Source organism: Pelodiscus sinensis, chromosome 1 (assembly GCF_052426305.1).
Source record: "Pelodiscus sinensis isolate ZL-2025 chromosome 1, ASM5242630v1, whole genome shotgun sequence".
In the NCBI taxonomy this organism is placed as follows: Eukaryota; Metazoa; Chordata; order Testudines; family Trionychidae; genus Pelodiscus; species Pelodiscus sinensis.
Genome location: NC_143052.1, coordinates 316207676 through 316222319, shown reverse-complemented (window position 1 = coordinate 316222319; position 14644 = coordinate 316207676). Strand labels below are relative to the sequence as shown.

Sequence of the window (14644 nt, the reverse complement as noted above, 5' to 3'; positions counted from 1 at the left end):
ATCTCCAGTGACTGAGATTCCCTAGGCACTTTATTCCAGTGCTTAACTACTCTGACGGGAAGTTTTTCCCACTGTCCATTCTAAACCTTCCTCAATGCTATTTAAGCCCATTGCTTCTTGACCTATCCTCAGAAGTTAAGAACGTTTTTTTCTCCGTCTTCCTTGTAGCAATCTTTTATGTACTTGAAAATGGTTATTTCCCCTCTCAGTCTTTTCTTTTCCAGACTAAACAAACCCATTTTATGAAAGGCTTGTTGCAATTGTATAATAGTGGCAACATAAATTAGGACTAGGACTATAAAAGAGAACTAGATACATTCATGGAGGTTAAGTCCATAAATGGCTATTAGCCAGTATGGGTAAGAAATGGTGTCCCTAGCCTCTGTTTGTCAGAGGGTGGAGATGGATGGCAGGAGAGAGATCACTTGATCATTACCTGTTCGATTCTCTCCCTCTGGGACACCTGGCATTGGCCACTGTTAGTAGACAGGGTGCAGGGTTTGATGGGCCTTTGGTCTGACCCAATATGGCATTCTTATACATATATATATATATATACACCACCACACAGGACAAGTTCCTCACAAAGCTCCAGAAATGTTACTTTCTTCTCTCAACAGTTCTGGTGGCCATCCAAAGTCCAAATGATGGTGTGATCCCACCACTCGATGCTTGTAGCCCTTCTCCAGAAGCACCAGCCTACAAAGGGGGCATCCATAGCAGTGCCATGAATCACTATCAGCATCAGCCTATTAGGGTCTGCCATCTCTGTATCGCCCCTTTTCTCCATTGAGAGGTGCCTTTGTAGGTCAGAAAATTCAGCTGAAATATCCAGCAGTATCTTATGGGCTCTTTGCCTATTTGGTGCAAGAACAAGTTCTTAAAAAAATGCCTTATCCAGGCTCTGTTTGCCAGAAGGGTACAGAAAGGCAGCTGAGCTGGATGCCTTTGTAAACTGAGATAATTTAGAATAAAATCAAGTTTTCCTACAGTGTATCATGAACCATGGCTAGAGTGATTACAGCAATGAAGGATGCTAAAAAGCTTTGGAATAGGTCAATTTGACTTAGGTTCCCCACATAGCAGAGTGTAGAGCAGGCATGGGCAAGAGTTGGCCAGCAATTTGATAAGCCACCAGATCCTGCCCTTGGCCACCTCACCAGCACCCTTACTACAGAACAGCTGCAGCTGCTTTAAACAGCAGGCTGCTGTCAGCCGATGGTCAGGGCAGTGTGTATGTGCTATACACCCGAAACTTTAACTGCTGAGACCGGGGTCCCTTGCAGCAGGCAACCTGGAGGAGGTTGACGGGTGCCCAATAAGTGTACAGGGAGAGCTTATAACACCTTAGATTTCAGCTGCTAGAATTCGTAATTCCTTCGCAGCGGGCAGCCTTGGGGAAAGACTGAAAGATGCCCCAATGAATTCTGCCACCTGGGTGTGACACAAATCCAAACGCCCAAGCTCTCCCTATATCTGTCCCTTAAGACCGGCTGAAGTTCTTTTAAATTGTGCTTGGTTCTGTTACAGCAACTGAAAGAGTCAGGTTAAAGCTTAAACTGTTACAGGTTTATTAAAGAAGCTTATAAATCATATGGTTACAATGGCTATTGCTCTATTTCTTAACTACTAGCAAAATATAGATCTTAAAAATGGTTACAAAGAAGATAAAGATAGAAAAATAGAAATAATGGTACCAAGTAACAGCTTACTCTTTCTATGTGTACACTTAAGACAGAGGACCACATCCAGGTACAATTTTTACCCCCTTCTGTGCCTCTCGACTCCATCATGTCAGGCCAGGGCCAGTCCCTCAATTCCTAGGAAAGACGAAAATACGAGGTGGGCATCCCCATAGAACCTCGGGAGGCCAAACACCTAACCCGGCCAGCAGGTACAGGGTAGAATGACACTCAAAAGAGAGTGTGCTGCTGTACCACCTTTATACTCATGGGGTCACGTATTTCTCTTTCTTATCTGTGATGCCAAATGGTGCTGGTCTGTCTTTTGTGAGACCAGTTCTTACAAGGGAGTTGTGAACTTAATTTACACTTGTAAGAGAGATAACTAAACTGGAAGTACTGGGCATACTTTTCTCAGTGGGAAATTCCTCTTCCAGGGACTGTGTGTGTTCGAATCAACATTGGTGCCAGCCGGGCACACCCGCATATCCTGATCTCTCATCAAAGCAGATCAAAGCTTAATGGCTATGCTGATTGCCTTAATTGCTCTCTCTCTCCTCATATCTATGTTTTCAGCTTCTCAGGATCAGATGAGCCAGCATAGACTATGCTGATTTTATCGCTCCTTCTCTGTCCTGTATGCTTCAGGAACCTCAGAGAGGCAAGATGAGATGGGGGGGGGGCTGTCTGGCTACAGCTGCTAATTGCTCTGCAAGCTGGGCAGGGAGGAGAAAGCTCCCATTGGCCAGTTTCCAGCCATTAGGAGCTGAGAATTTTTACAGGGGCAGCAAATGAAACTGTAGCTGGAGCAGAGTCACATCTTGGAGAAGTGCCTCTCCCCTTCCCTTCCCCCCCCCCCCCCCCCAACCCCAGCATGGAGCCGGACTCAGGTTTGTGCAGAGCTATTGGCTGGGAGCCACCTAGGTAAGCACCTCCCAACCAGAGCCTGCCTCTGGCACCCCACCGTCTCTCTTCCCCCAACCATCACCCAAGACCTCTGCATCCCCTCTCCCCACCTCCTCCAGGTCACAATTCCCTCCCAGACCCTGCACCCCTCCTCCAGGCCAGAATCCTTTCCTGCATTCATACTGCTCCCTGATCCTGCACCCCATTCCCCTGCCCCATGCCACCACCCAAACCCTCTGCACCCCTTCCCCCCTTCTTCCAAGTCACAACTCCCTCCCAGACCCTGAACCCCCTCCTACATCCCTCCTCCAGGCCAAAATCCTCTTCTGCACCCATAACTGCCTCCTGGACCTTGCACCCCAAGTCCCTGCTCCAAATTATAACTCCCTTCTTCCCCCAAACTCCCTCTCAGACCCCACACTCCCTCTTGTACCCTAGTCCTCTAACCCAAGCTCTCTTCTATATCCCACCTGCCGTCACAGATCCCACACCTCCTCCACAGAAGGGCAGCCTTTGGCCACTTACAAAACTCTTGGAGTGGCCCCCCCCATTAAAAATTATTGCCCACCCTTGTAGAAGACTGTGATGATGGTGTGTGGATTCAAAAATCATTCAATGACTTTAGCCTGCAGCCATATTCTATATTAATAGCAAAACTAGGGTGAGTGGTGCCTGCAGCTGACAGCGGTTGAACCCAGAGAGAAGCACAGCTCACCTTACCCTGCTGGAGGCTGGCTGACTGTAAACGGAAAGCTTGCATCCATCCCTACAAAGCTCCTTAGCCTTCAAGCAGAACCAGAAAACACCTGAGTATTTAAAGTGATAGCCCCGTAATAGTTATTTTTTACAAACAGCACGGAAAGGTGTTTAAGGCATGCATTGGTTCTTACTGTGTTCATAGCGGGCCTTGCATCAGGGGGCCTCCATCCCAATTGGCGTTCCCAATGCTGCAATATGAAGACATAAGGAAGGTTGCTTGCTTGTTTTCTTTCTTTGCGATATGCTAGGCATACACAGGTTTAAATATAATCCACTGGATGAGAACAACTTTTGTAAATTATTGTATTTCATGTCCGAGGCTTGCATCAACACTTTTTAAAAATGTGGCTTCAGTCAGACAAACTTTTTAAAATAATGCTAAGCAAAAGCAACAAGGGCTGTTAGATGGCAGACTAGAAGAACCCCGTCCCTATCTTCATCATGAAGGCTTAGTTTTATTTTAAAGAGGACTTGGCAAAGCCTAAAGTGTAAAATGAAGAGAAAAAAAAAAGGAATCGAAAAAAAAAAATCCAGTGGAGCCCTGATCTTTATTCTTGTACTAATCCACACGTGTCTTTTATATTATCGAACGGCTTTAAATCCAGCTGGCACACAAACCGCTGTCTAAGCACACACTGCTCAGTTTGATCACAGCAGTGTAATTCCAACCGTCATGTGTAAATTATTTAACTGCACCCCAGTCCCAATGGAATGCATAGCCCAAACGATCCATACCACCTCGTCAACATGACTGATATTTTGTGCCAAAGAAAAGGAGGGGAGTTAGAAATCTCGATACACAGCACAAAACTGTAGAATATATCCTTATCTGTGGTTTCCTCTCTCTGGTGGGTTTTGTGCATTTCTTCAATGCTATCAGCCATTGGTCACTGTTTGAGACACAATCCAGGAATAGTTGAACCGCGGGTCTGTTGCCATGTCACAATTTCTGTGTACTATGGGACAAACAAGCTGAGGGGAAAAAAAGGAACTTCTGCCAAAGCATTTGCACGTTCTTGGAATCCATATTGAACAGATGTTTTAAAATGGACTCATATCTCAAGTTCATTTGCCTACTTTGTTGCTTCTCAGGTCTGTGTAATACTAGACCCATATGTTCCAAAATACAGTGAAACCTGTTCTTGCAAGATCCCCATCCAAATTCTGCAGACACAAGAGACTCTTGGGGCTTTTCTAAATGGAACTCAACATCAAAGCTCTTGAAGTTTACTCACCATTACATGCTGGAGTTTTTAAACGAAATAGCTAAGTTCAAAAAAGATAAATGCAAATTATAAAGTGCTGTTCATTGTGGAGTTTTATTTTTAAAGCATCTTGGTTGCTGCAAACCAGACCAGTTGATTTTTGTTTAAAAAAAATATTGAAACTAAAAACCACCAAACAACAAATTTAGCATATGCAAAGGTGCCATGGGTCTCCTCGATGTATCTGATGAAGTGGTTTTTACCCACAAAAGGTTGTGCCCAGATAAATCTGTTGTCTTTAAGGTGATACAAGACTCCTCATTGTTTTTTCAAATGCAGACTAACATGGCTACCTCCTCTGAAAATTAAGCATATATCAGACCAGACAAATACACCTAAAAATTGCTAAAGCCCAACATTGTAGCAGGCATGCAAGGAAAGTACATTCCAAATATAAGGGTGCCCAAATGAGATGTCTCTATTCTTGGCCCTGTGAAGTCAGCTCCAGGAACCCACAGCATCCCATGTTCTCTTAGCTACTATGAGACTTACTGGAGAGAGGCGGTCTTTCAGGTAAGTGTGACATAGACTAGTGGTTTCCAACCTTTCCTACTCAGAATAAAAAATCCACCTGGCCTTATTGATGTTAGTGTGAGTTTTGCCATTGACTGCAGTGCAGCCAAGATTTTACATGTAATTCCTCCAATGCAGGAAGCACAGACAAATATGAGGACAAAGTAAGGCCAATGGCAGCTATATTATCTTGTAAGAAGTGAATCCAGGCATATACACTCGAGTTGGATTGCAAAGGATTCCCATGCACACACCCAATAATAGCAGGAAGCAAACACTATCCACATTTAGGCTGTGTCTAGACTGCAGGTTTTTTTTCGAAAAAAGTAGCCTTTTTTTGAAAAAACTTCACCTGTGTCTAGACTACAGCCGCATTCTTTTGAAATTAAATCGAAAGAACGCAGCTTTTCTTTTGACGGTGGTACTCCTCATTTCACGAGGAAGAACGCCTTTTTTCAAAAGTGCTCTTTCGAAAAAAGGTGTTCTTGAATGCAAACAGGGCTTTCGAAAGAGAGCATCCAGACTGCTTGCTTTTTCGAAAGTACTGCTTGCAGTCTAGACACTCTTTTTCGGAAGATGTTTTTTTGAAAGTATCTTTCGGAAAAGCCTCTTTCGAAAGAGGATTGCAGTCTAGATGTAGCCTTAGTGGGGTGGGGTAGGTGAACTGGGTCCCTCCCTACTCCATAGAATTCCAACCCAGAGCCCTATGAGGCCAGGACATTCCCAGTTATGGGTTTAAGCATCAGCTTCTAATTCATTCTCTGGATCACTCAGTTCCTATCACAAGGCCTATTTTAGGCATCTCCTCTGCTGGCAATGGCTCAGCCTCCCTGTCAGTCTCTGTGATTGGCTAGTTGTCTACACTACAGCATCATCTGGACTCATGGTTCCCACCAGGAGTCTGCAGCACACATCCTTCCTTCTCCTCAGAAAGCCCAGACTGAGGTTATGTCTGGACTACATCCCTCTTTTGAAAGAGGGCTGTAAATTAGACATATTGAAATTGCAAATGAAGCTGGGATATGAATTTCCCATGATTCATTCCCATAATTGTGTCACGGTGTTTTTTTGAAAAACGCTGTTTTGAAAATGAAACCGTGATCTAGACGTGGTTCTTTCGAAAAGAAAAGCCTTTTTGAAAGATCCTGTAAACCTTATTTTTTTTAGGAGTACAGGATCTTTCGAAAAAGTCTTATAACTCAATTATGCAAATGAAGGGCAGGAAATTCAAATCCCAGCTTCATTTGCAATTTCGATATCTCTAATTTACATCGCTCTTTCAAAAGAGGGATGTAGTTTAGATGTGCCCCGAGTAGGGCTACCTCCTTTTATCTGTCCCTTGAACCTGCAGCACACACAGCAGGGAAGAAAAGAGTGCCGGGCAATGTCCTTGGGCCACAGTAATTGGCCAGGCCACATTGGCTCAGTTAGTTCAACTCATCACAAGCCAAAAATTTCAACTATTTGTGGAAATTACACAACAAAATGAAAAGTTTAATTTTGTTTCAGTTTTTAAACACAATTGGCTTTGTTTGCAATGTTTGGGTTTCTTTTCCCCATGTCCATTTTTTTGCCTTTTCCACAGTAAAAAGGGAGAACCTATACTTCACATCTTTTAATGTTTAAAATAGCAAAGTATGATTTAACTGTGAAAAAGGTATGACAAATAGCTTTTTCCTCTCCCTTTCTCACACTATGTCCTCCAGCTTTTGCCAGTTGGCAAACACTAGAGAAGTTGGGAAAGAGTGCTGAAGTTTTTCTAGTCTTACTAAAACAAGTTGTGATAGCATCAGTTATCAGAACACAAGTTAAAAGTGTAAAACAGGTGACAAACTCTGCCCTGCCCAGTAGCTATGGACTGATTGTTTGTTTTGCCTGCCCAGAGAGTCAGAACCCCCAACTGTTACAGTCTGCGCCAGCCAGAAGGCTGAGAGACCACAGTTTATTTTGCTCAGCCCTGCTCAGCAGCTGTGGACTGTGTAACTGCCAGAGCTCACAGGTTGTCCCAACAACTGTGAGAGGATGAACCAACTCTGTCCTGGGCCAATGCGGGCAGGCCTGGTCAAAACACAGCGCCCCCTATGACATGACCATAATTTTCAAAAGCATTTTTTCCTATAGAAATTGCAAAAATGAAAACTAGATTCCTGGTTTTGGAGATTATTGTTAATCCAAGCAGGTTCGTCTTATTTGATTAGAAGACAATATTAGCTAATCACTTATTCCTGATAGCCAAAGCGGTAGTGATTTCCTACAGCAGGGGTGGGGAACCTCAGGCCGAACAGCTGGATGCAGCCTGTGGCTTTCCCAGATCTGGCCTGAGGCTCAGGGGCCCCTGTGCTGGCACTCCAGCCCCCCCACTGACCCACCAGAGGGCTGAAGCACACAAAATGTACTATGATGGTGACCCTAAGCTCTGGTATACCAGAGGAACGTGGGGAATTTCTTTCTCCTTCTCAGCCAGGGCCATGTCAGTGAGGCTTTTCCCCTTCTCTCTTGTGTATGGCCCCCAACTGATTTTTTCTGTAAGTCAGTGACCCCTGGCCCAAAAAAGGTTTCCCCTCTTATCCTACAGGATATCTATACAATAAATTACTGTAGAGGTATAACTGATGCTCACTGCAGTCATAGGAAGCACCGGCTCCAAGTTCTGCCCTTGCTGCTTCTGATACAGAGGCAGCAAAATGTGTGTGGGGGGGGAATGTGAGAGTCAAGTAATCGACATGACTGCCTGATAAGCCTAGCATTATCAGGTAGTCAACTACTCTACTACTCTCTTACATCCCTAGTTTGCAGTGTTGCTGTAGCCATGTTGGTCCCAGGATATGAGAGATACCTGGTAGATGAGCTAATATCTTTTATTGGACTAGCTTCTGTCAGTGGCAGGCACAAGTTTTCAAGCTTCAAGGAGCTCTTCCTGAGAGGTACTTGACAGTCTGGATCAATGTCTGTTGCTAGAGGGACCAATCAAAAATATAACTTCTCCCATCTTGCTTCTAAGGTAGTATAATAAAAGATTTGTGGCTGTACACGCCACACCTTGGCATCACCCATCACCACACCTCCAACTCAGCAGAGCAGACATTATGAACCAGATCCTCAACTGGGTTACACTGGTTTACTTGAGTGGAACTATGATGATTTAAAAATCTAGCCCTGTTTATTTTGCCACGGGAAAAAAATGCTGTGTTATGTTCACCCTTGCACAGGAACAACCACATGCTCTCTCTCAATTACTTTTATTTTAGACTGAGAGAAATAACAAAAACAAGTAAATCCCTACTGGCAGAGAAGCATGAGTGGGTGGGCCAGACTGCTTTGTAACAGCAGTTGTTTGGAACTGAACCTTCTCTCCAAAATGGAAGGCCTTGCCTCAAATACACAATCGGGATCTGTTGGCATTTAAATGTGCAGTATCAAGAAAAACAGATATAGCAATTATCCAGATACATACAAAATACTGTGTGTAGGTCTGAAGATAATAATTTGACAAAGCCCTGGAAGAGAGATGAGTGGACAGTATAGGATTTTGATGGTCCTACCGGTTCACTCTGGTGAATCATAAGCATATTAGGACAGGAGTTAAATATTGGAAATCCATCCTAAAAATGCTAGGAGCCTGTTAAATATTCTTGTCGTGAGGAGCAGAGGAAAGTATCTTCTTCCGATGGCCACAAATCAGCCTGTGTGTTATTGTACCAAAGTGGTAGGAGGAACGCCATTTCTTGTAAAATGTTGTGAGAGTGAATTGAATTAATTTATCCCAGGTCTAATGAGCAAACAGACTTGGCCAGCTATGCTGTAAAGAGGATGTAAGTGTTTTGAGCTCACGATGTTCAATTCCAGATTCTAAACTGCAAACAAAAATGCTAATGGAGCATCTCCATGAACCTGTCTGCTAGACAGGTTGTGATGGGGCTGTATTAGGGATGCAAGTGACTAGTCGACTACCCAATAAGCAAAAGCTTATCGTATAATTGACTAGTCGCTTCCCTCCTGCTTGCTGCCTCTATTAGAGGCAGCAAGGGGTTGGAGCAGGAGCCGGTGCTGGGGAGAGATGGCTTAAAAGCCAGTTGCCCCCAGCAATGTCTCTGTGGATATCAGTGGGGTAGCTGGGACTGGGCACGAGCTGGGAAATCAGCTGATTCCCAGCTCACACCTAGTCCCAGATGAGCCTCTGCTTTTTAAATGTATTCAGAGCCGACAGCCTTTTAAGCCATTTAAAAGGCAGAGCAGCAGCAGGGTTAGCTTCCAGGTCAGGAGCTAACCCCACTGTGGCTCCCCGCTTATGAACGAGCCAATGGAAAATCCATCGACTAGTAGGTTCGTTTATTAAACTAAATTTAATATCCCTAGGCTGTATCAATCCCCCAACTAGAACTGACAGGGTTAAATAACAACTCTTGACCAAGGTGACACTGTTCAGCTGCTCCTGGAGAGCACGCAGCAGATAGAGTTTAAAGGGAAGACAGCTCAAAAGGGGGCTGATAAGGCAGGGAGAGGGAGCTGCCCAGCAAGCTCATAAGATAGGACTCTGCAGCAGAAGCATCTCTGGGAACAGAGCAGCCTGCCAGGTAGGCCCAGACAGGCTGAAGCTGCAGTCGATACCTTTCTTTCATTACCATTTGGCCACAGAGTGCAAAACTTGGACAATAGAGAAGAGCTAGGAAGCGGCCCAGGGAGGGCAGCCTTAGAGTGCTGGAACATTGGTAACCCTCAAAGGGCCCTGGGCCAGATGTCAATGAAGTGGGAAGGCCCAGACTCCTCTACCAACACCCTTGCTCATTAAGAGGGGACTGACCCCTAACCACTAGTTGATGCTTCCAACAAGCACCACCTGCTATAGGAGAGGAGAGCAATTATATTTCAGAAGTGGGCAAAGATACACATGCTAACCAGTGCACGAGAGACCCAACTGAACACGCATGGAATTCAGAGGTAGTCTTTCCATTGACTTTAGTGATGGGGCCTTAGGTTCTTAATCAGTACATATGAAGGCTGAATCTATTAATAACTGACTGTCTGCTATTCTGCATAGGCTCCTTCATGAGATTAAAAAAGCTATCATTACAGCAGATAGAAAATTGGTTACAATTACCTGTGAATGGCAGGTATTCTCCCACTCAATGTGGGCGGAAGAAGGTGTAGGATATGGCAGCTGGCTCACTCTTCACAGGATTAATTATCCACCATTTTTAGAGTGCCTGAGCATACAAGGGGCAGGTTTATCCAAATCTTCCTTACAGAAAGACACTAAACACAAATTCATAAAACTGAAGAGCATGATACCTACCAGAATGCATGTTGTAAGCACTTTTTCTTTATAAGAGATTGGTTATACTCTTCATAAAAGCTAATCAAAGGACTGACACTCTCACACCTATTCTAACGCCTGCCAGTTTAGTTCTGAAAGCTTTATTTAATTCAAAGATCTTCTTATGAGTCAGTTACTTCATCTCCTCACAGGGAATGTGACATGGTTCCTGGCTCTGATTTCAGCTCTGTCCTTTGGTGTGACTTCTGACCTTAATCCTGGCTCCACTGGGGGCTCTGACCACTAGTGCATACTGTCCTATGACATGACCTGTCACATTACCAAATTAATACTGTTTACAGAAACTTTAGCAAAAGATGGTAATTAATGAGTGCTTAGCAAGGAACTACATGATGGTGGTGCCACGAATATATCCAGTCATCGGATTTACCAGCAGAAACAATGGAGATTATTCCATGCTAAGCAAGGATAGTAATTTACAACTCACCCTAGAGATGAGGTGAAGTCATGGACCAAAACAAAGTTCTTTTGGGATTGAAGCAGGAAGATATAATAAAAGAGAAGAGGGTGATAAATGCTCAGATTTACTTGAAATCATAGTAATATTTTGTATTGTTGATTTTAAGTCTCTGAAATGAGAAGTTGTGTTAATACCTATGGATGTTGGGTTCTTGCAAGTGAAATATCCCTTGTACAGTGATAAGATTACATTAGTTTTTAGTCAGTTGTATTTTTTCCATATAAACAAGCTTACTCAGGCCAGTAGAAGAAATGGTTTCTCTAGATTCAAAGCTTGTGAAGAATAAGTTTTTCTCATTCCCTAACTGCTGCTTCAAACCAAACTTCTGAACAGAATATTCCACTTGGAAAGTTGGCTTTTTTTCCTCAATTTATATGTGCCAAATTATTTCACCATTTTGCGGGGGAAGGGTGAGGGAGAGGATATTGGAAACATATCCTTGAGAAGTAGGAGATTTTGTTTTACTGTTACATTGGAAAGATTTTGCAAAATATTCCACTGTAAAAGCTCTTTGGCTTCAGATAAAAAGGATGCAAAATATATATACAAACATTAAAAACCCAATAGCATATATATAAATTCTACTTACATTACTTGTCAGTTATATTTAACCTTTAGAGACAATACAAAAAAATCACACAAGTAAGTGATTCTCCATGTATGCCCTTGTTGCCCACTAAATTGAAAGAGCAATACAATCAGAAGGAAGGAGCAAAAATCTTTTGGTATGTCTACACTGCCACACTCCCTGGCTTGAAGTGGTTTCTATGATATACAGAGTTTACTGTTTGGTTCAATGACTCTCAGCACACAGACTGCATGCAATTGTTCCAGCACCCCTGTTTTCTAGTGCTCTTAGATGTATTGAAAATCAACATTTATGATCCAGTGTTTCCACAGTCAGCTCTTTTAAACCTCTTGAATGCAAATTATCTAGATGGTCTGATTTAAAAATATCTAACTTCAGTAGATGCTGTTTAATATCTTCCAGAAATTCTAGAGGAATGGATAGAGTGTTACCATATGACATGACTACATCACCTATTTTTCCTCAAATACATAACAGAAACATTTAGGCTATATCTACACTGCAGGCTTCTTGCGCAAGAAGCCTTTTGCACAAGAGTTTTTATGCAAAAACTTCTTGCGCAAAAGCATGTCCACACCTCAAAGCACATTGCAAAAGTGATGTGTTTTTGCATGAGAGAGCATCCACACTGCATGGACGCTCTTGCGCAATAAAGCTTTGATAGCCATTCACTGAATGGCCATCAGAGCACCTGCGCTTTTTCCCAGAGGGGTTTCGGAAACCCCTCTGGAGCGTCCACACTTGCCTTTTTGCACAATAGCTGTAGCGCAAAAGGGAGTTATACCTTGTAGAAGAAGGTTTACCTAAACTGGCAAAAGCCCTCTATTCTGCTGTTTTACTGCTGATTTACTTGCACAAAAGCACATTTGAGGTGTGGATGCTCCACAGGTTTTGGCGCATTGCGCAAAACCCTTGCAGCGTAGACATAGCCTTATTGAAAACTTCTGCCTTTTCTATATTTGCGCGGATAATTCTATTACCGTTATTTAGTAACAAAAGGGTTTATTGAGGAACAAAGCAGTTTTTTGGAACTGCTATTTGGTGTCCTACCTTCAAGATATAATCAGCTAGCAAACCTTTTTTCTCATTATGTAATTCCTTTATGTGAGGTCTATTAGTTATGCACTATTAACTGATAACCTGCTAGAGAGGTATCAGGTGGACTTTTGTGGATAGGACAAACATTTCTCTACAGCATAGGCAGATAAATTAGTGTCTTTCTTAGCTTGATAGCTGTTTTTTCCCCATAATGCCTCTGTTCTCGTAACTTAGGACCCAGATCTTATTTAGAACAAAGTTAAGCACATGCTTAAATAACTGTTTAATTCCTATGAATTTCAATAACACTTTAGTAGGAAAGTATGTTTTCTAAATTAGAGCCTAAAATAGCAAGGGTAGTGTAACTTGTCTCCTTTTAGTGTTGAAAGAGAGGACTACATTCACCCCTGCTGTAACTCCACTGACTTCAATGGACTGAATGTACAGTATTCCTATTCCATCTTTCTTTCATAATTGCTTGTTATGAGCCTGATCCAAAGCCCACTGAAGTCAATGGGTCTCTTTCTACTGACTTCAATGGGATCTGAATTAGGCTAAGTTGACATCACACCTCCTTCTTCCCCCTTTTTCTTCTTTTGTCTTCTGTTGGTATCAGTTTTTACAGCTTGAAATACATTGCTGTCTCAGGGTTCCCACAGTCTCTCCTCTTTCTGTGGCATCAGGAACCTAGGGGTTGTGAGTTATCACTGGCTGGCTCATCTCTGCAACCCGAAGTACCGACAGTCCTTCAACAGGAGCCTCTGCTCCCTCCGGCAGTCAGCCAAGACAGAGAGGAGCTGCTGCCTTTTATATCCTGGTTCTAACTGGAGTATGCCTAGCAGAGGGAAGGGTGCCTGGCAACCTCAGCCCATAGGATAGAATTAACCACAGCTGGTACACACTGTCACATTACTGTAACAAAATGTGCTACTAGGGTAACATTTTCCTCTGTGTAGAGGGCTAATACAAAGCCACTGCACCACCTAAATCCACCTTGCACAGAGAGCCTCCACATAGAACTCAAGGACATTGTTCACCCAAACAAAATCTGTAGCTCAGTCCTAATCACCTTGGGCCAGACTGTTCCATGTTGTTTTTCTTAATATCTTCCATCTATTTGTCCAGCCCATCTGAGGGCTCTGCACAATAGAAAACCCTGCTCACCAACTCAATCCATGAATTGGGGTAAATGCAATTTACCTCAGGGAACAATGGTGCAAAAATATTCATCCCTGTGTTCCCTAATGAGGCACTTTCTCTACCAGTGCTCTTTCTGGATCAGAGCTCTTCTACACTACACACTCAAAGGCTTGGGTGCCAAATGCACACTGTCCCCCAGAATTACTGAGTGCTCCCAGGAGCACACCCTGGTGCAGTGCTGAAACACTTTAAAGGGGCATTTCATTCAGTGATAGGCATTTCATTCAGTGATAGGCTAGGATTCAATCAGTTTACACTTCCAAAAGACCTGCCTTTTTCATGGCATTTGACAATCCAAACAACCATTCCTCCACTCAAGTCAGCCCATGGCCCACCCTCCTAATTCACCTACTCCAAACAGGAGGAACTGTCCAAAGAAACAAAGCAGACATAAGAAACCAGACTCCAGATATCTAACACCTATACATACACAGGAACATTTCCTAGGCCCAGGCCAGAAGGAGGCAGTGCAAACTAAATGATACTGATGATGGCAGATATTGCATTAAACAATCAATCCACAGGTTCATGAGCGATTTTCCCAAAGCAGGCCCATGGATCAATTTGAGAAACACTGTCATATTTGTAGATTACTATAGGAAAGATTTGTAAATAAATTATAGAAAGTATCTGTGGTTGAAGCGGTGTAGTCTCCCTCGGAGATAAACCAGGAGGGACCACAACTCATCCCTTCTTGTAGATCCTGGAAAGCCACATTTAGCACCGTTAACAACAACTCTCTGACTACGGTTATCCAGCCAAGTATGCACCCACCTTATCGTGGCCCTATCTAAGTTATATTTGCCTAGTTTATCAATAAGAATATCATGCGAGACCGTATCAAAATAAAATATGCACAAATTGTGTATCTTATTTTGAGTTTAGGGTGCTGTGTAG

The 14644-nt window shown here is 43.2% G+C and overlaps 1 long non-coding RNA gene across 1 annotated transcript in view; it reads right to left on the bottom strand.

Moving 5' to 3' along the window:
• Positions 1–1544: 1544 nt before the first annotated feature.
• The window catches only part of LOC149525878 (uncharacterized), a 28688-nt gene continuing 15588 nt past the window's right edge, over positions 1545–14644 (bottom strand). The window contains exons 2-3 of the long non-coding RNA XR_016348553.1: positions 3479–3535; positions 1545–1820 (exon numbers count right to left, since the gene is read on the bottom strand). This is a non-coding gene — a long non-coding RNA (uncharacterized LOC149525878). The remainder of the gene's footprint in view (positions 1821–3478; positions 3536–14644) is intronic.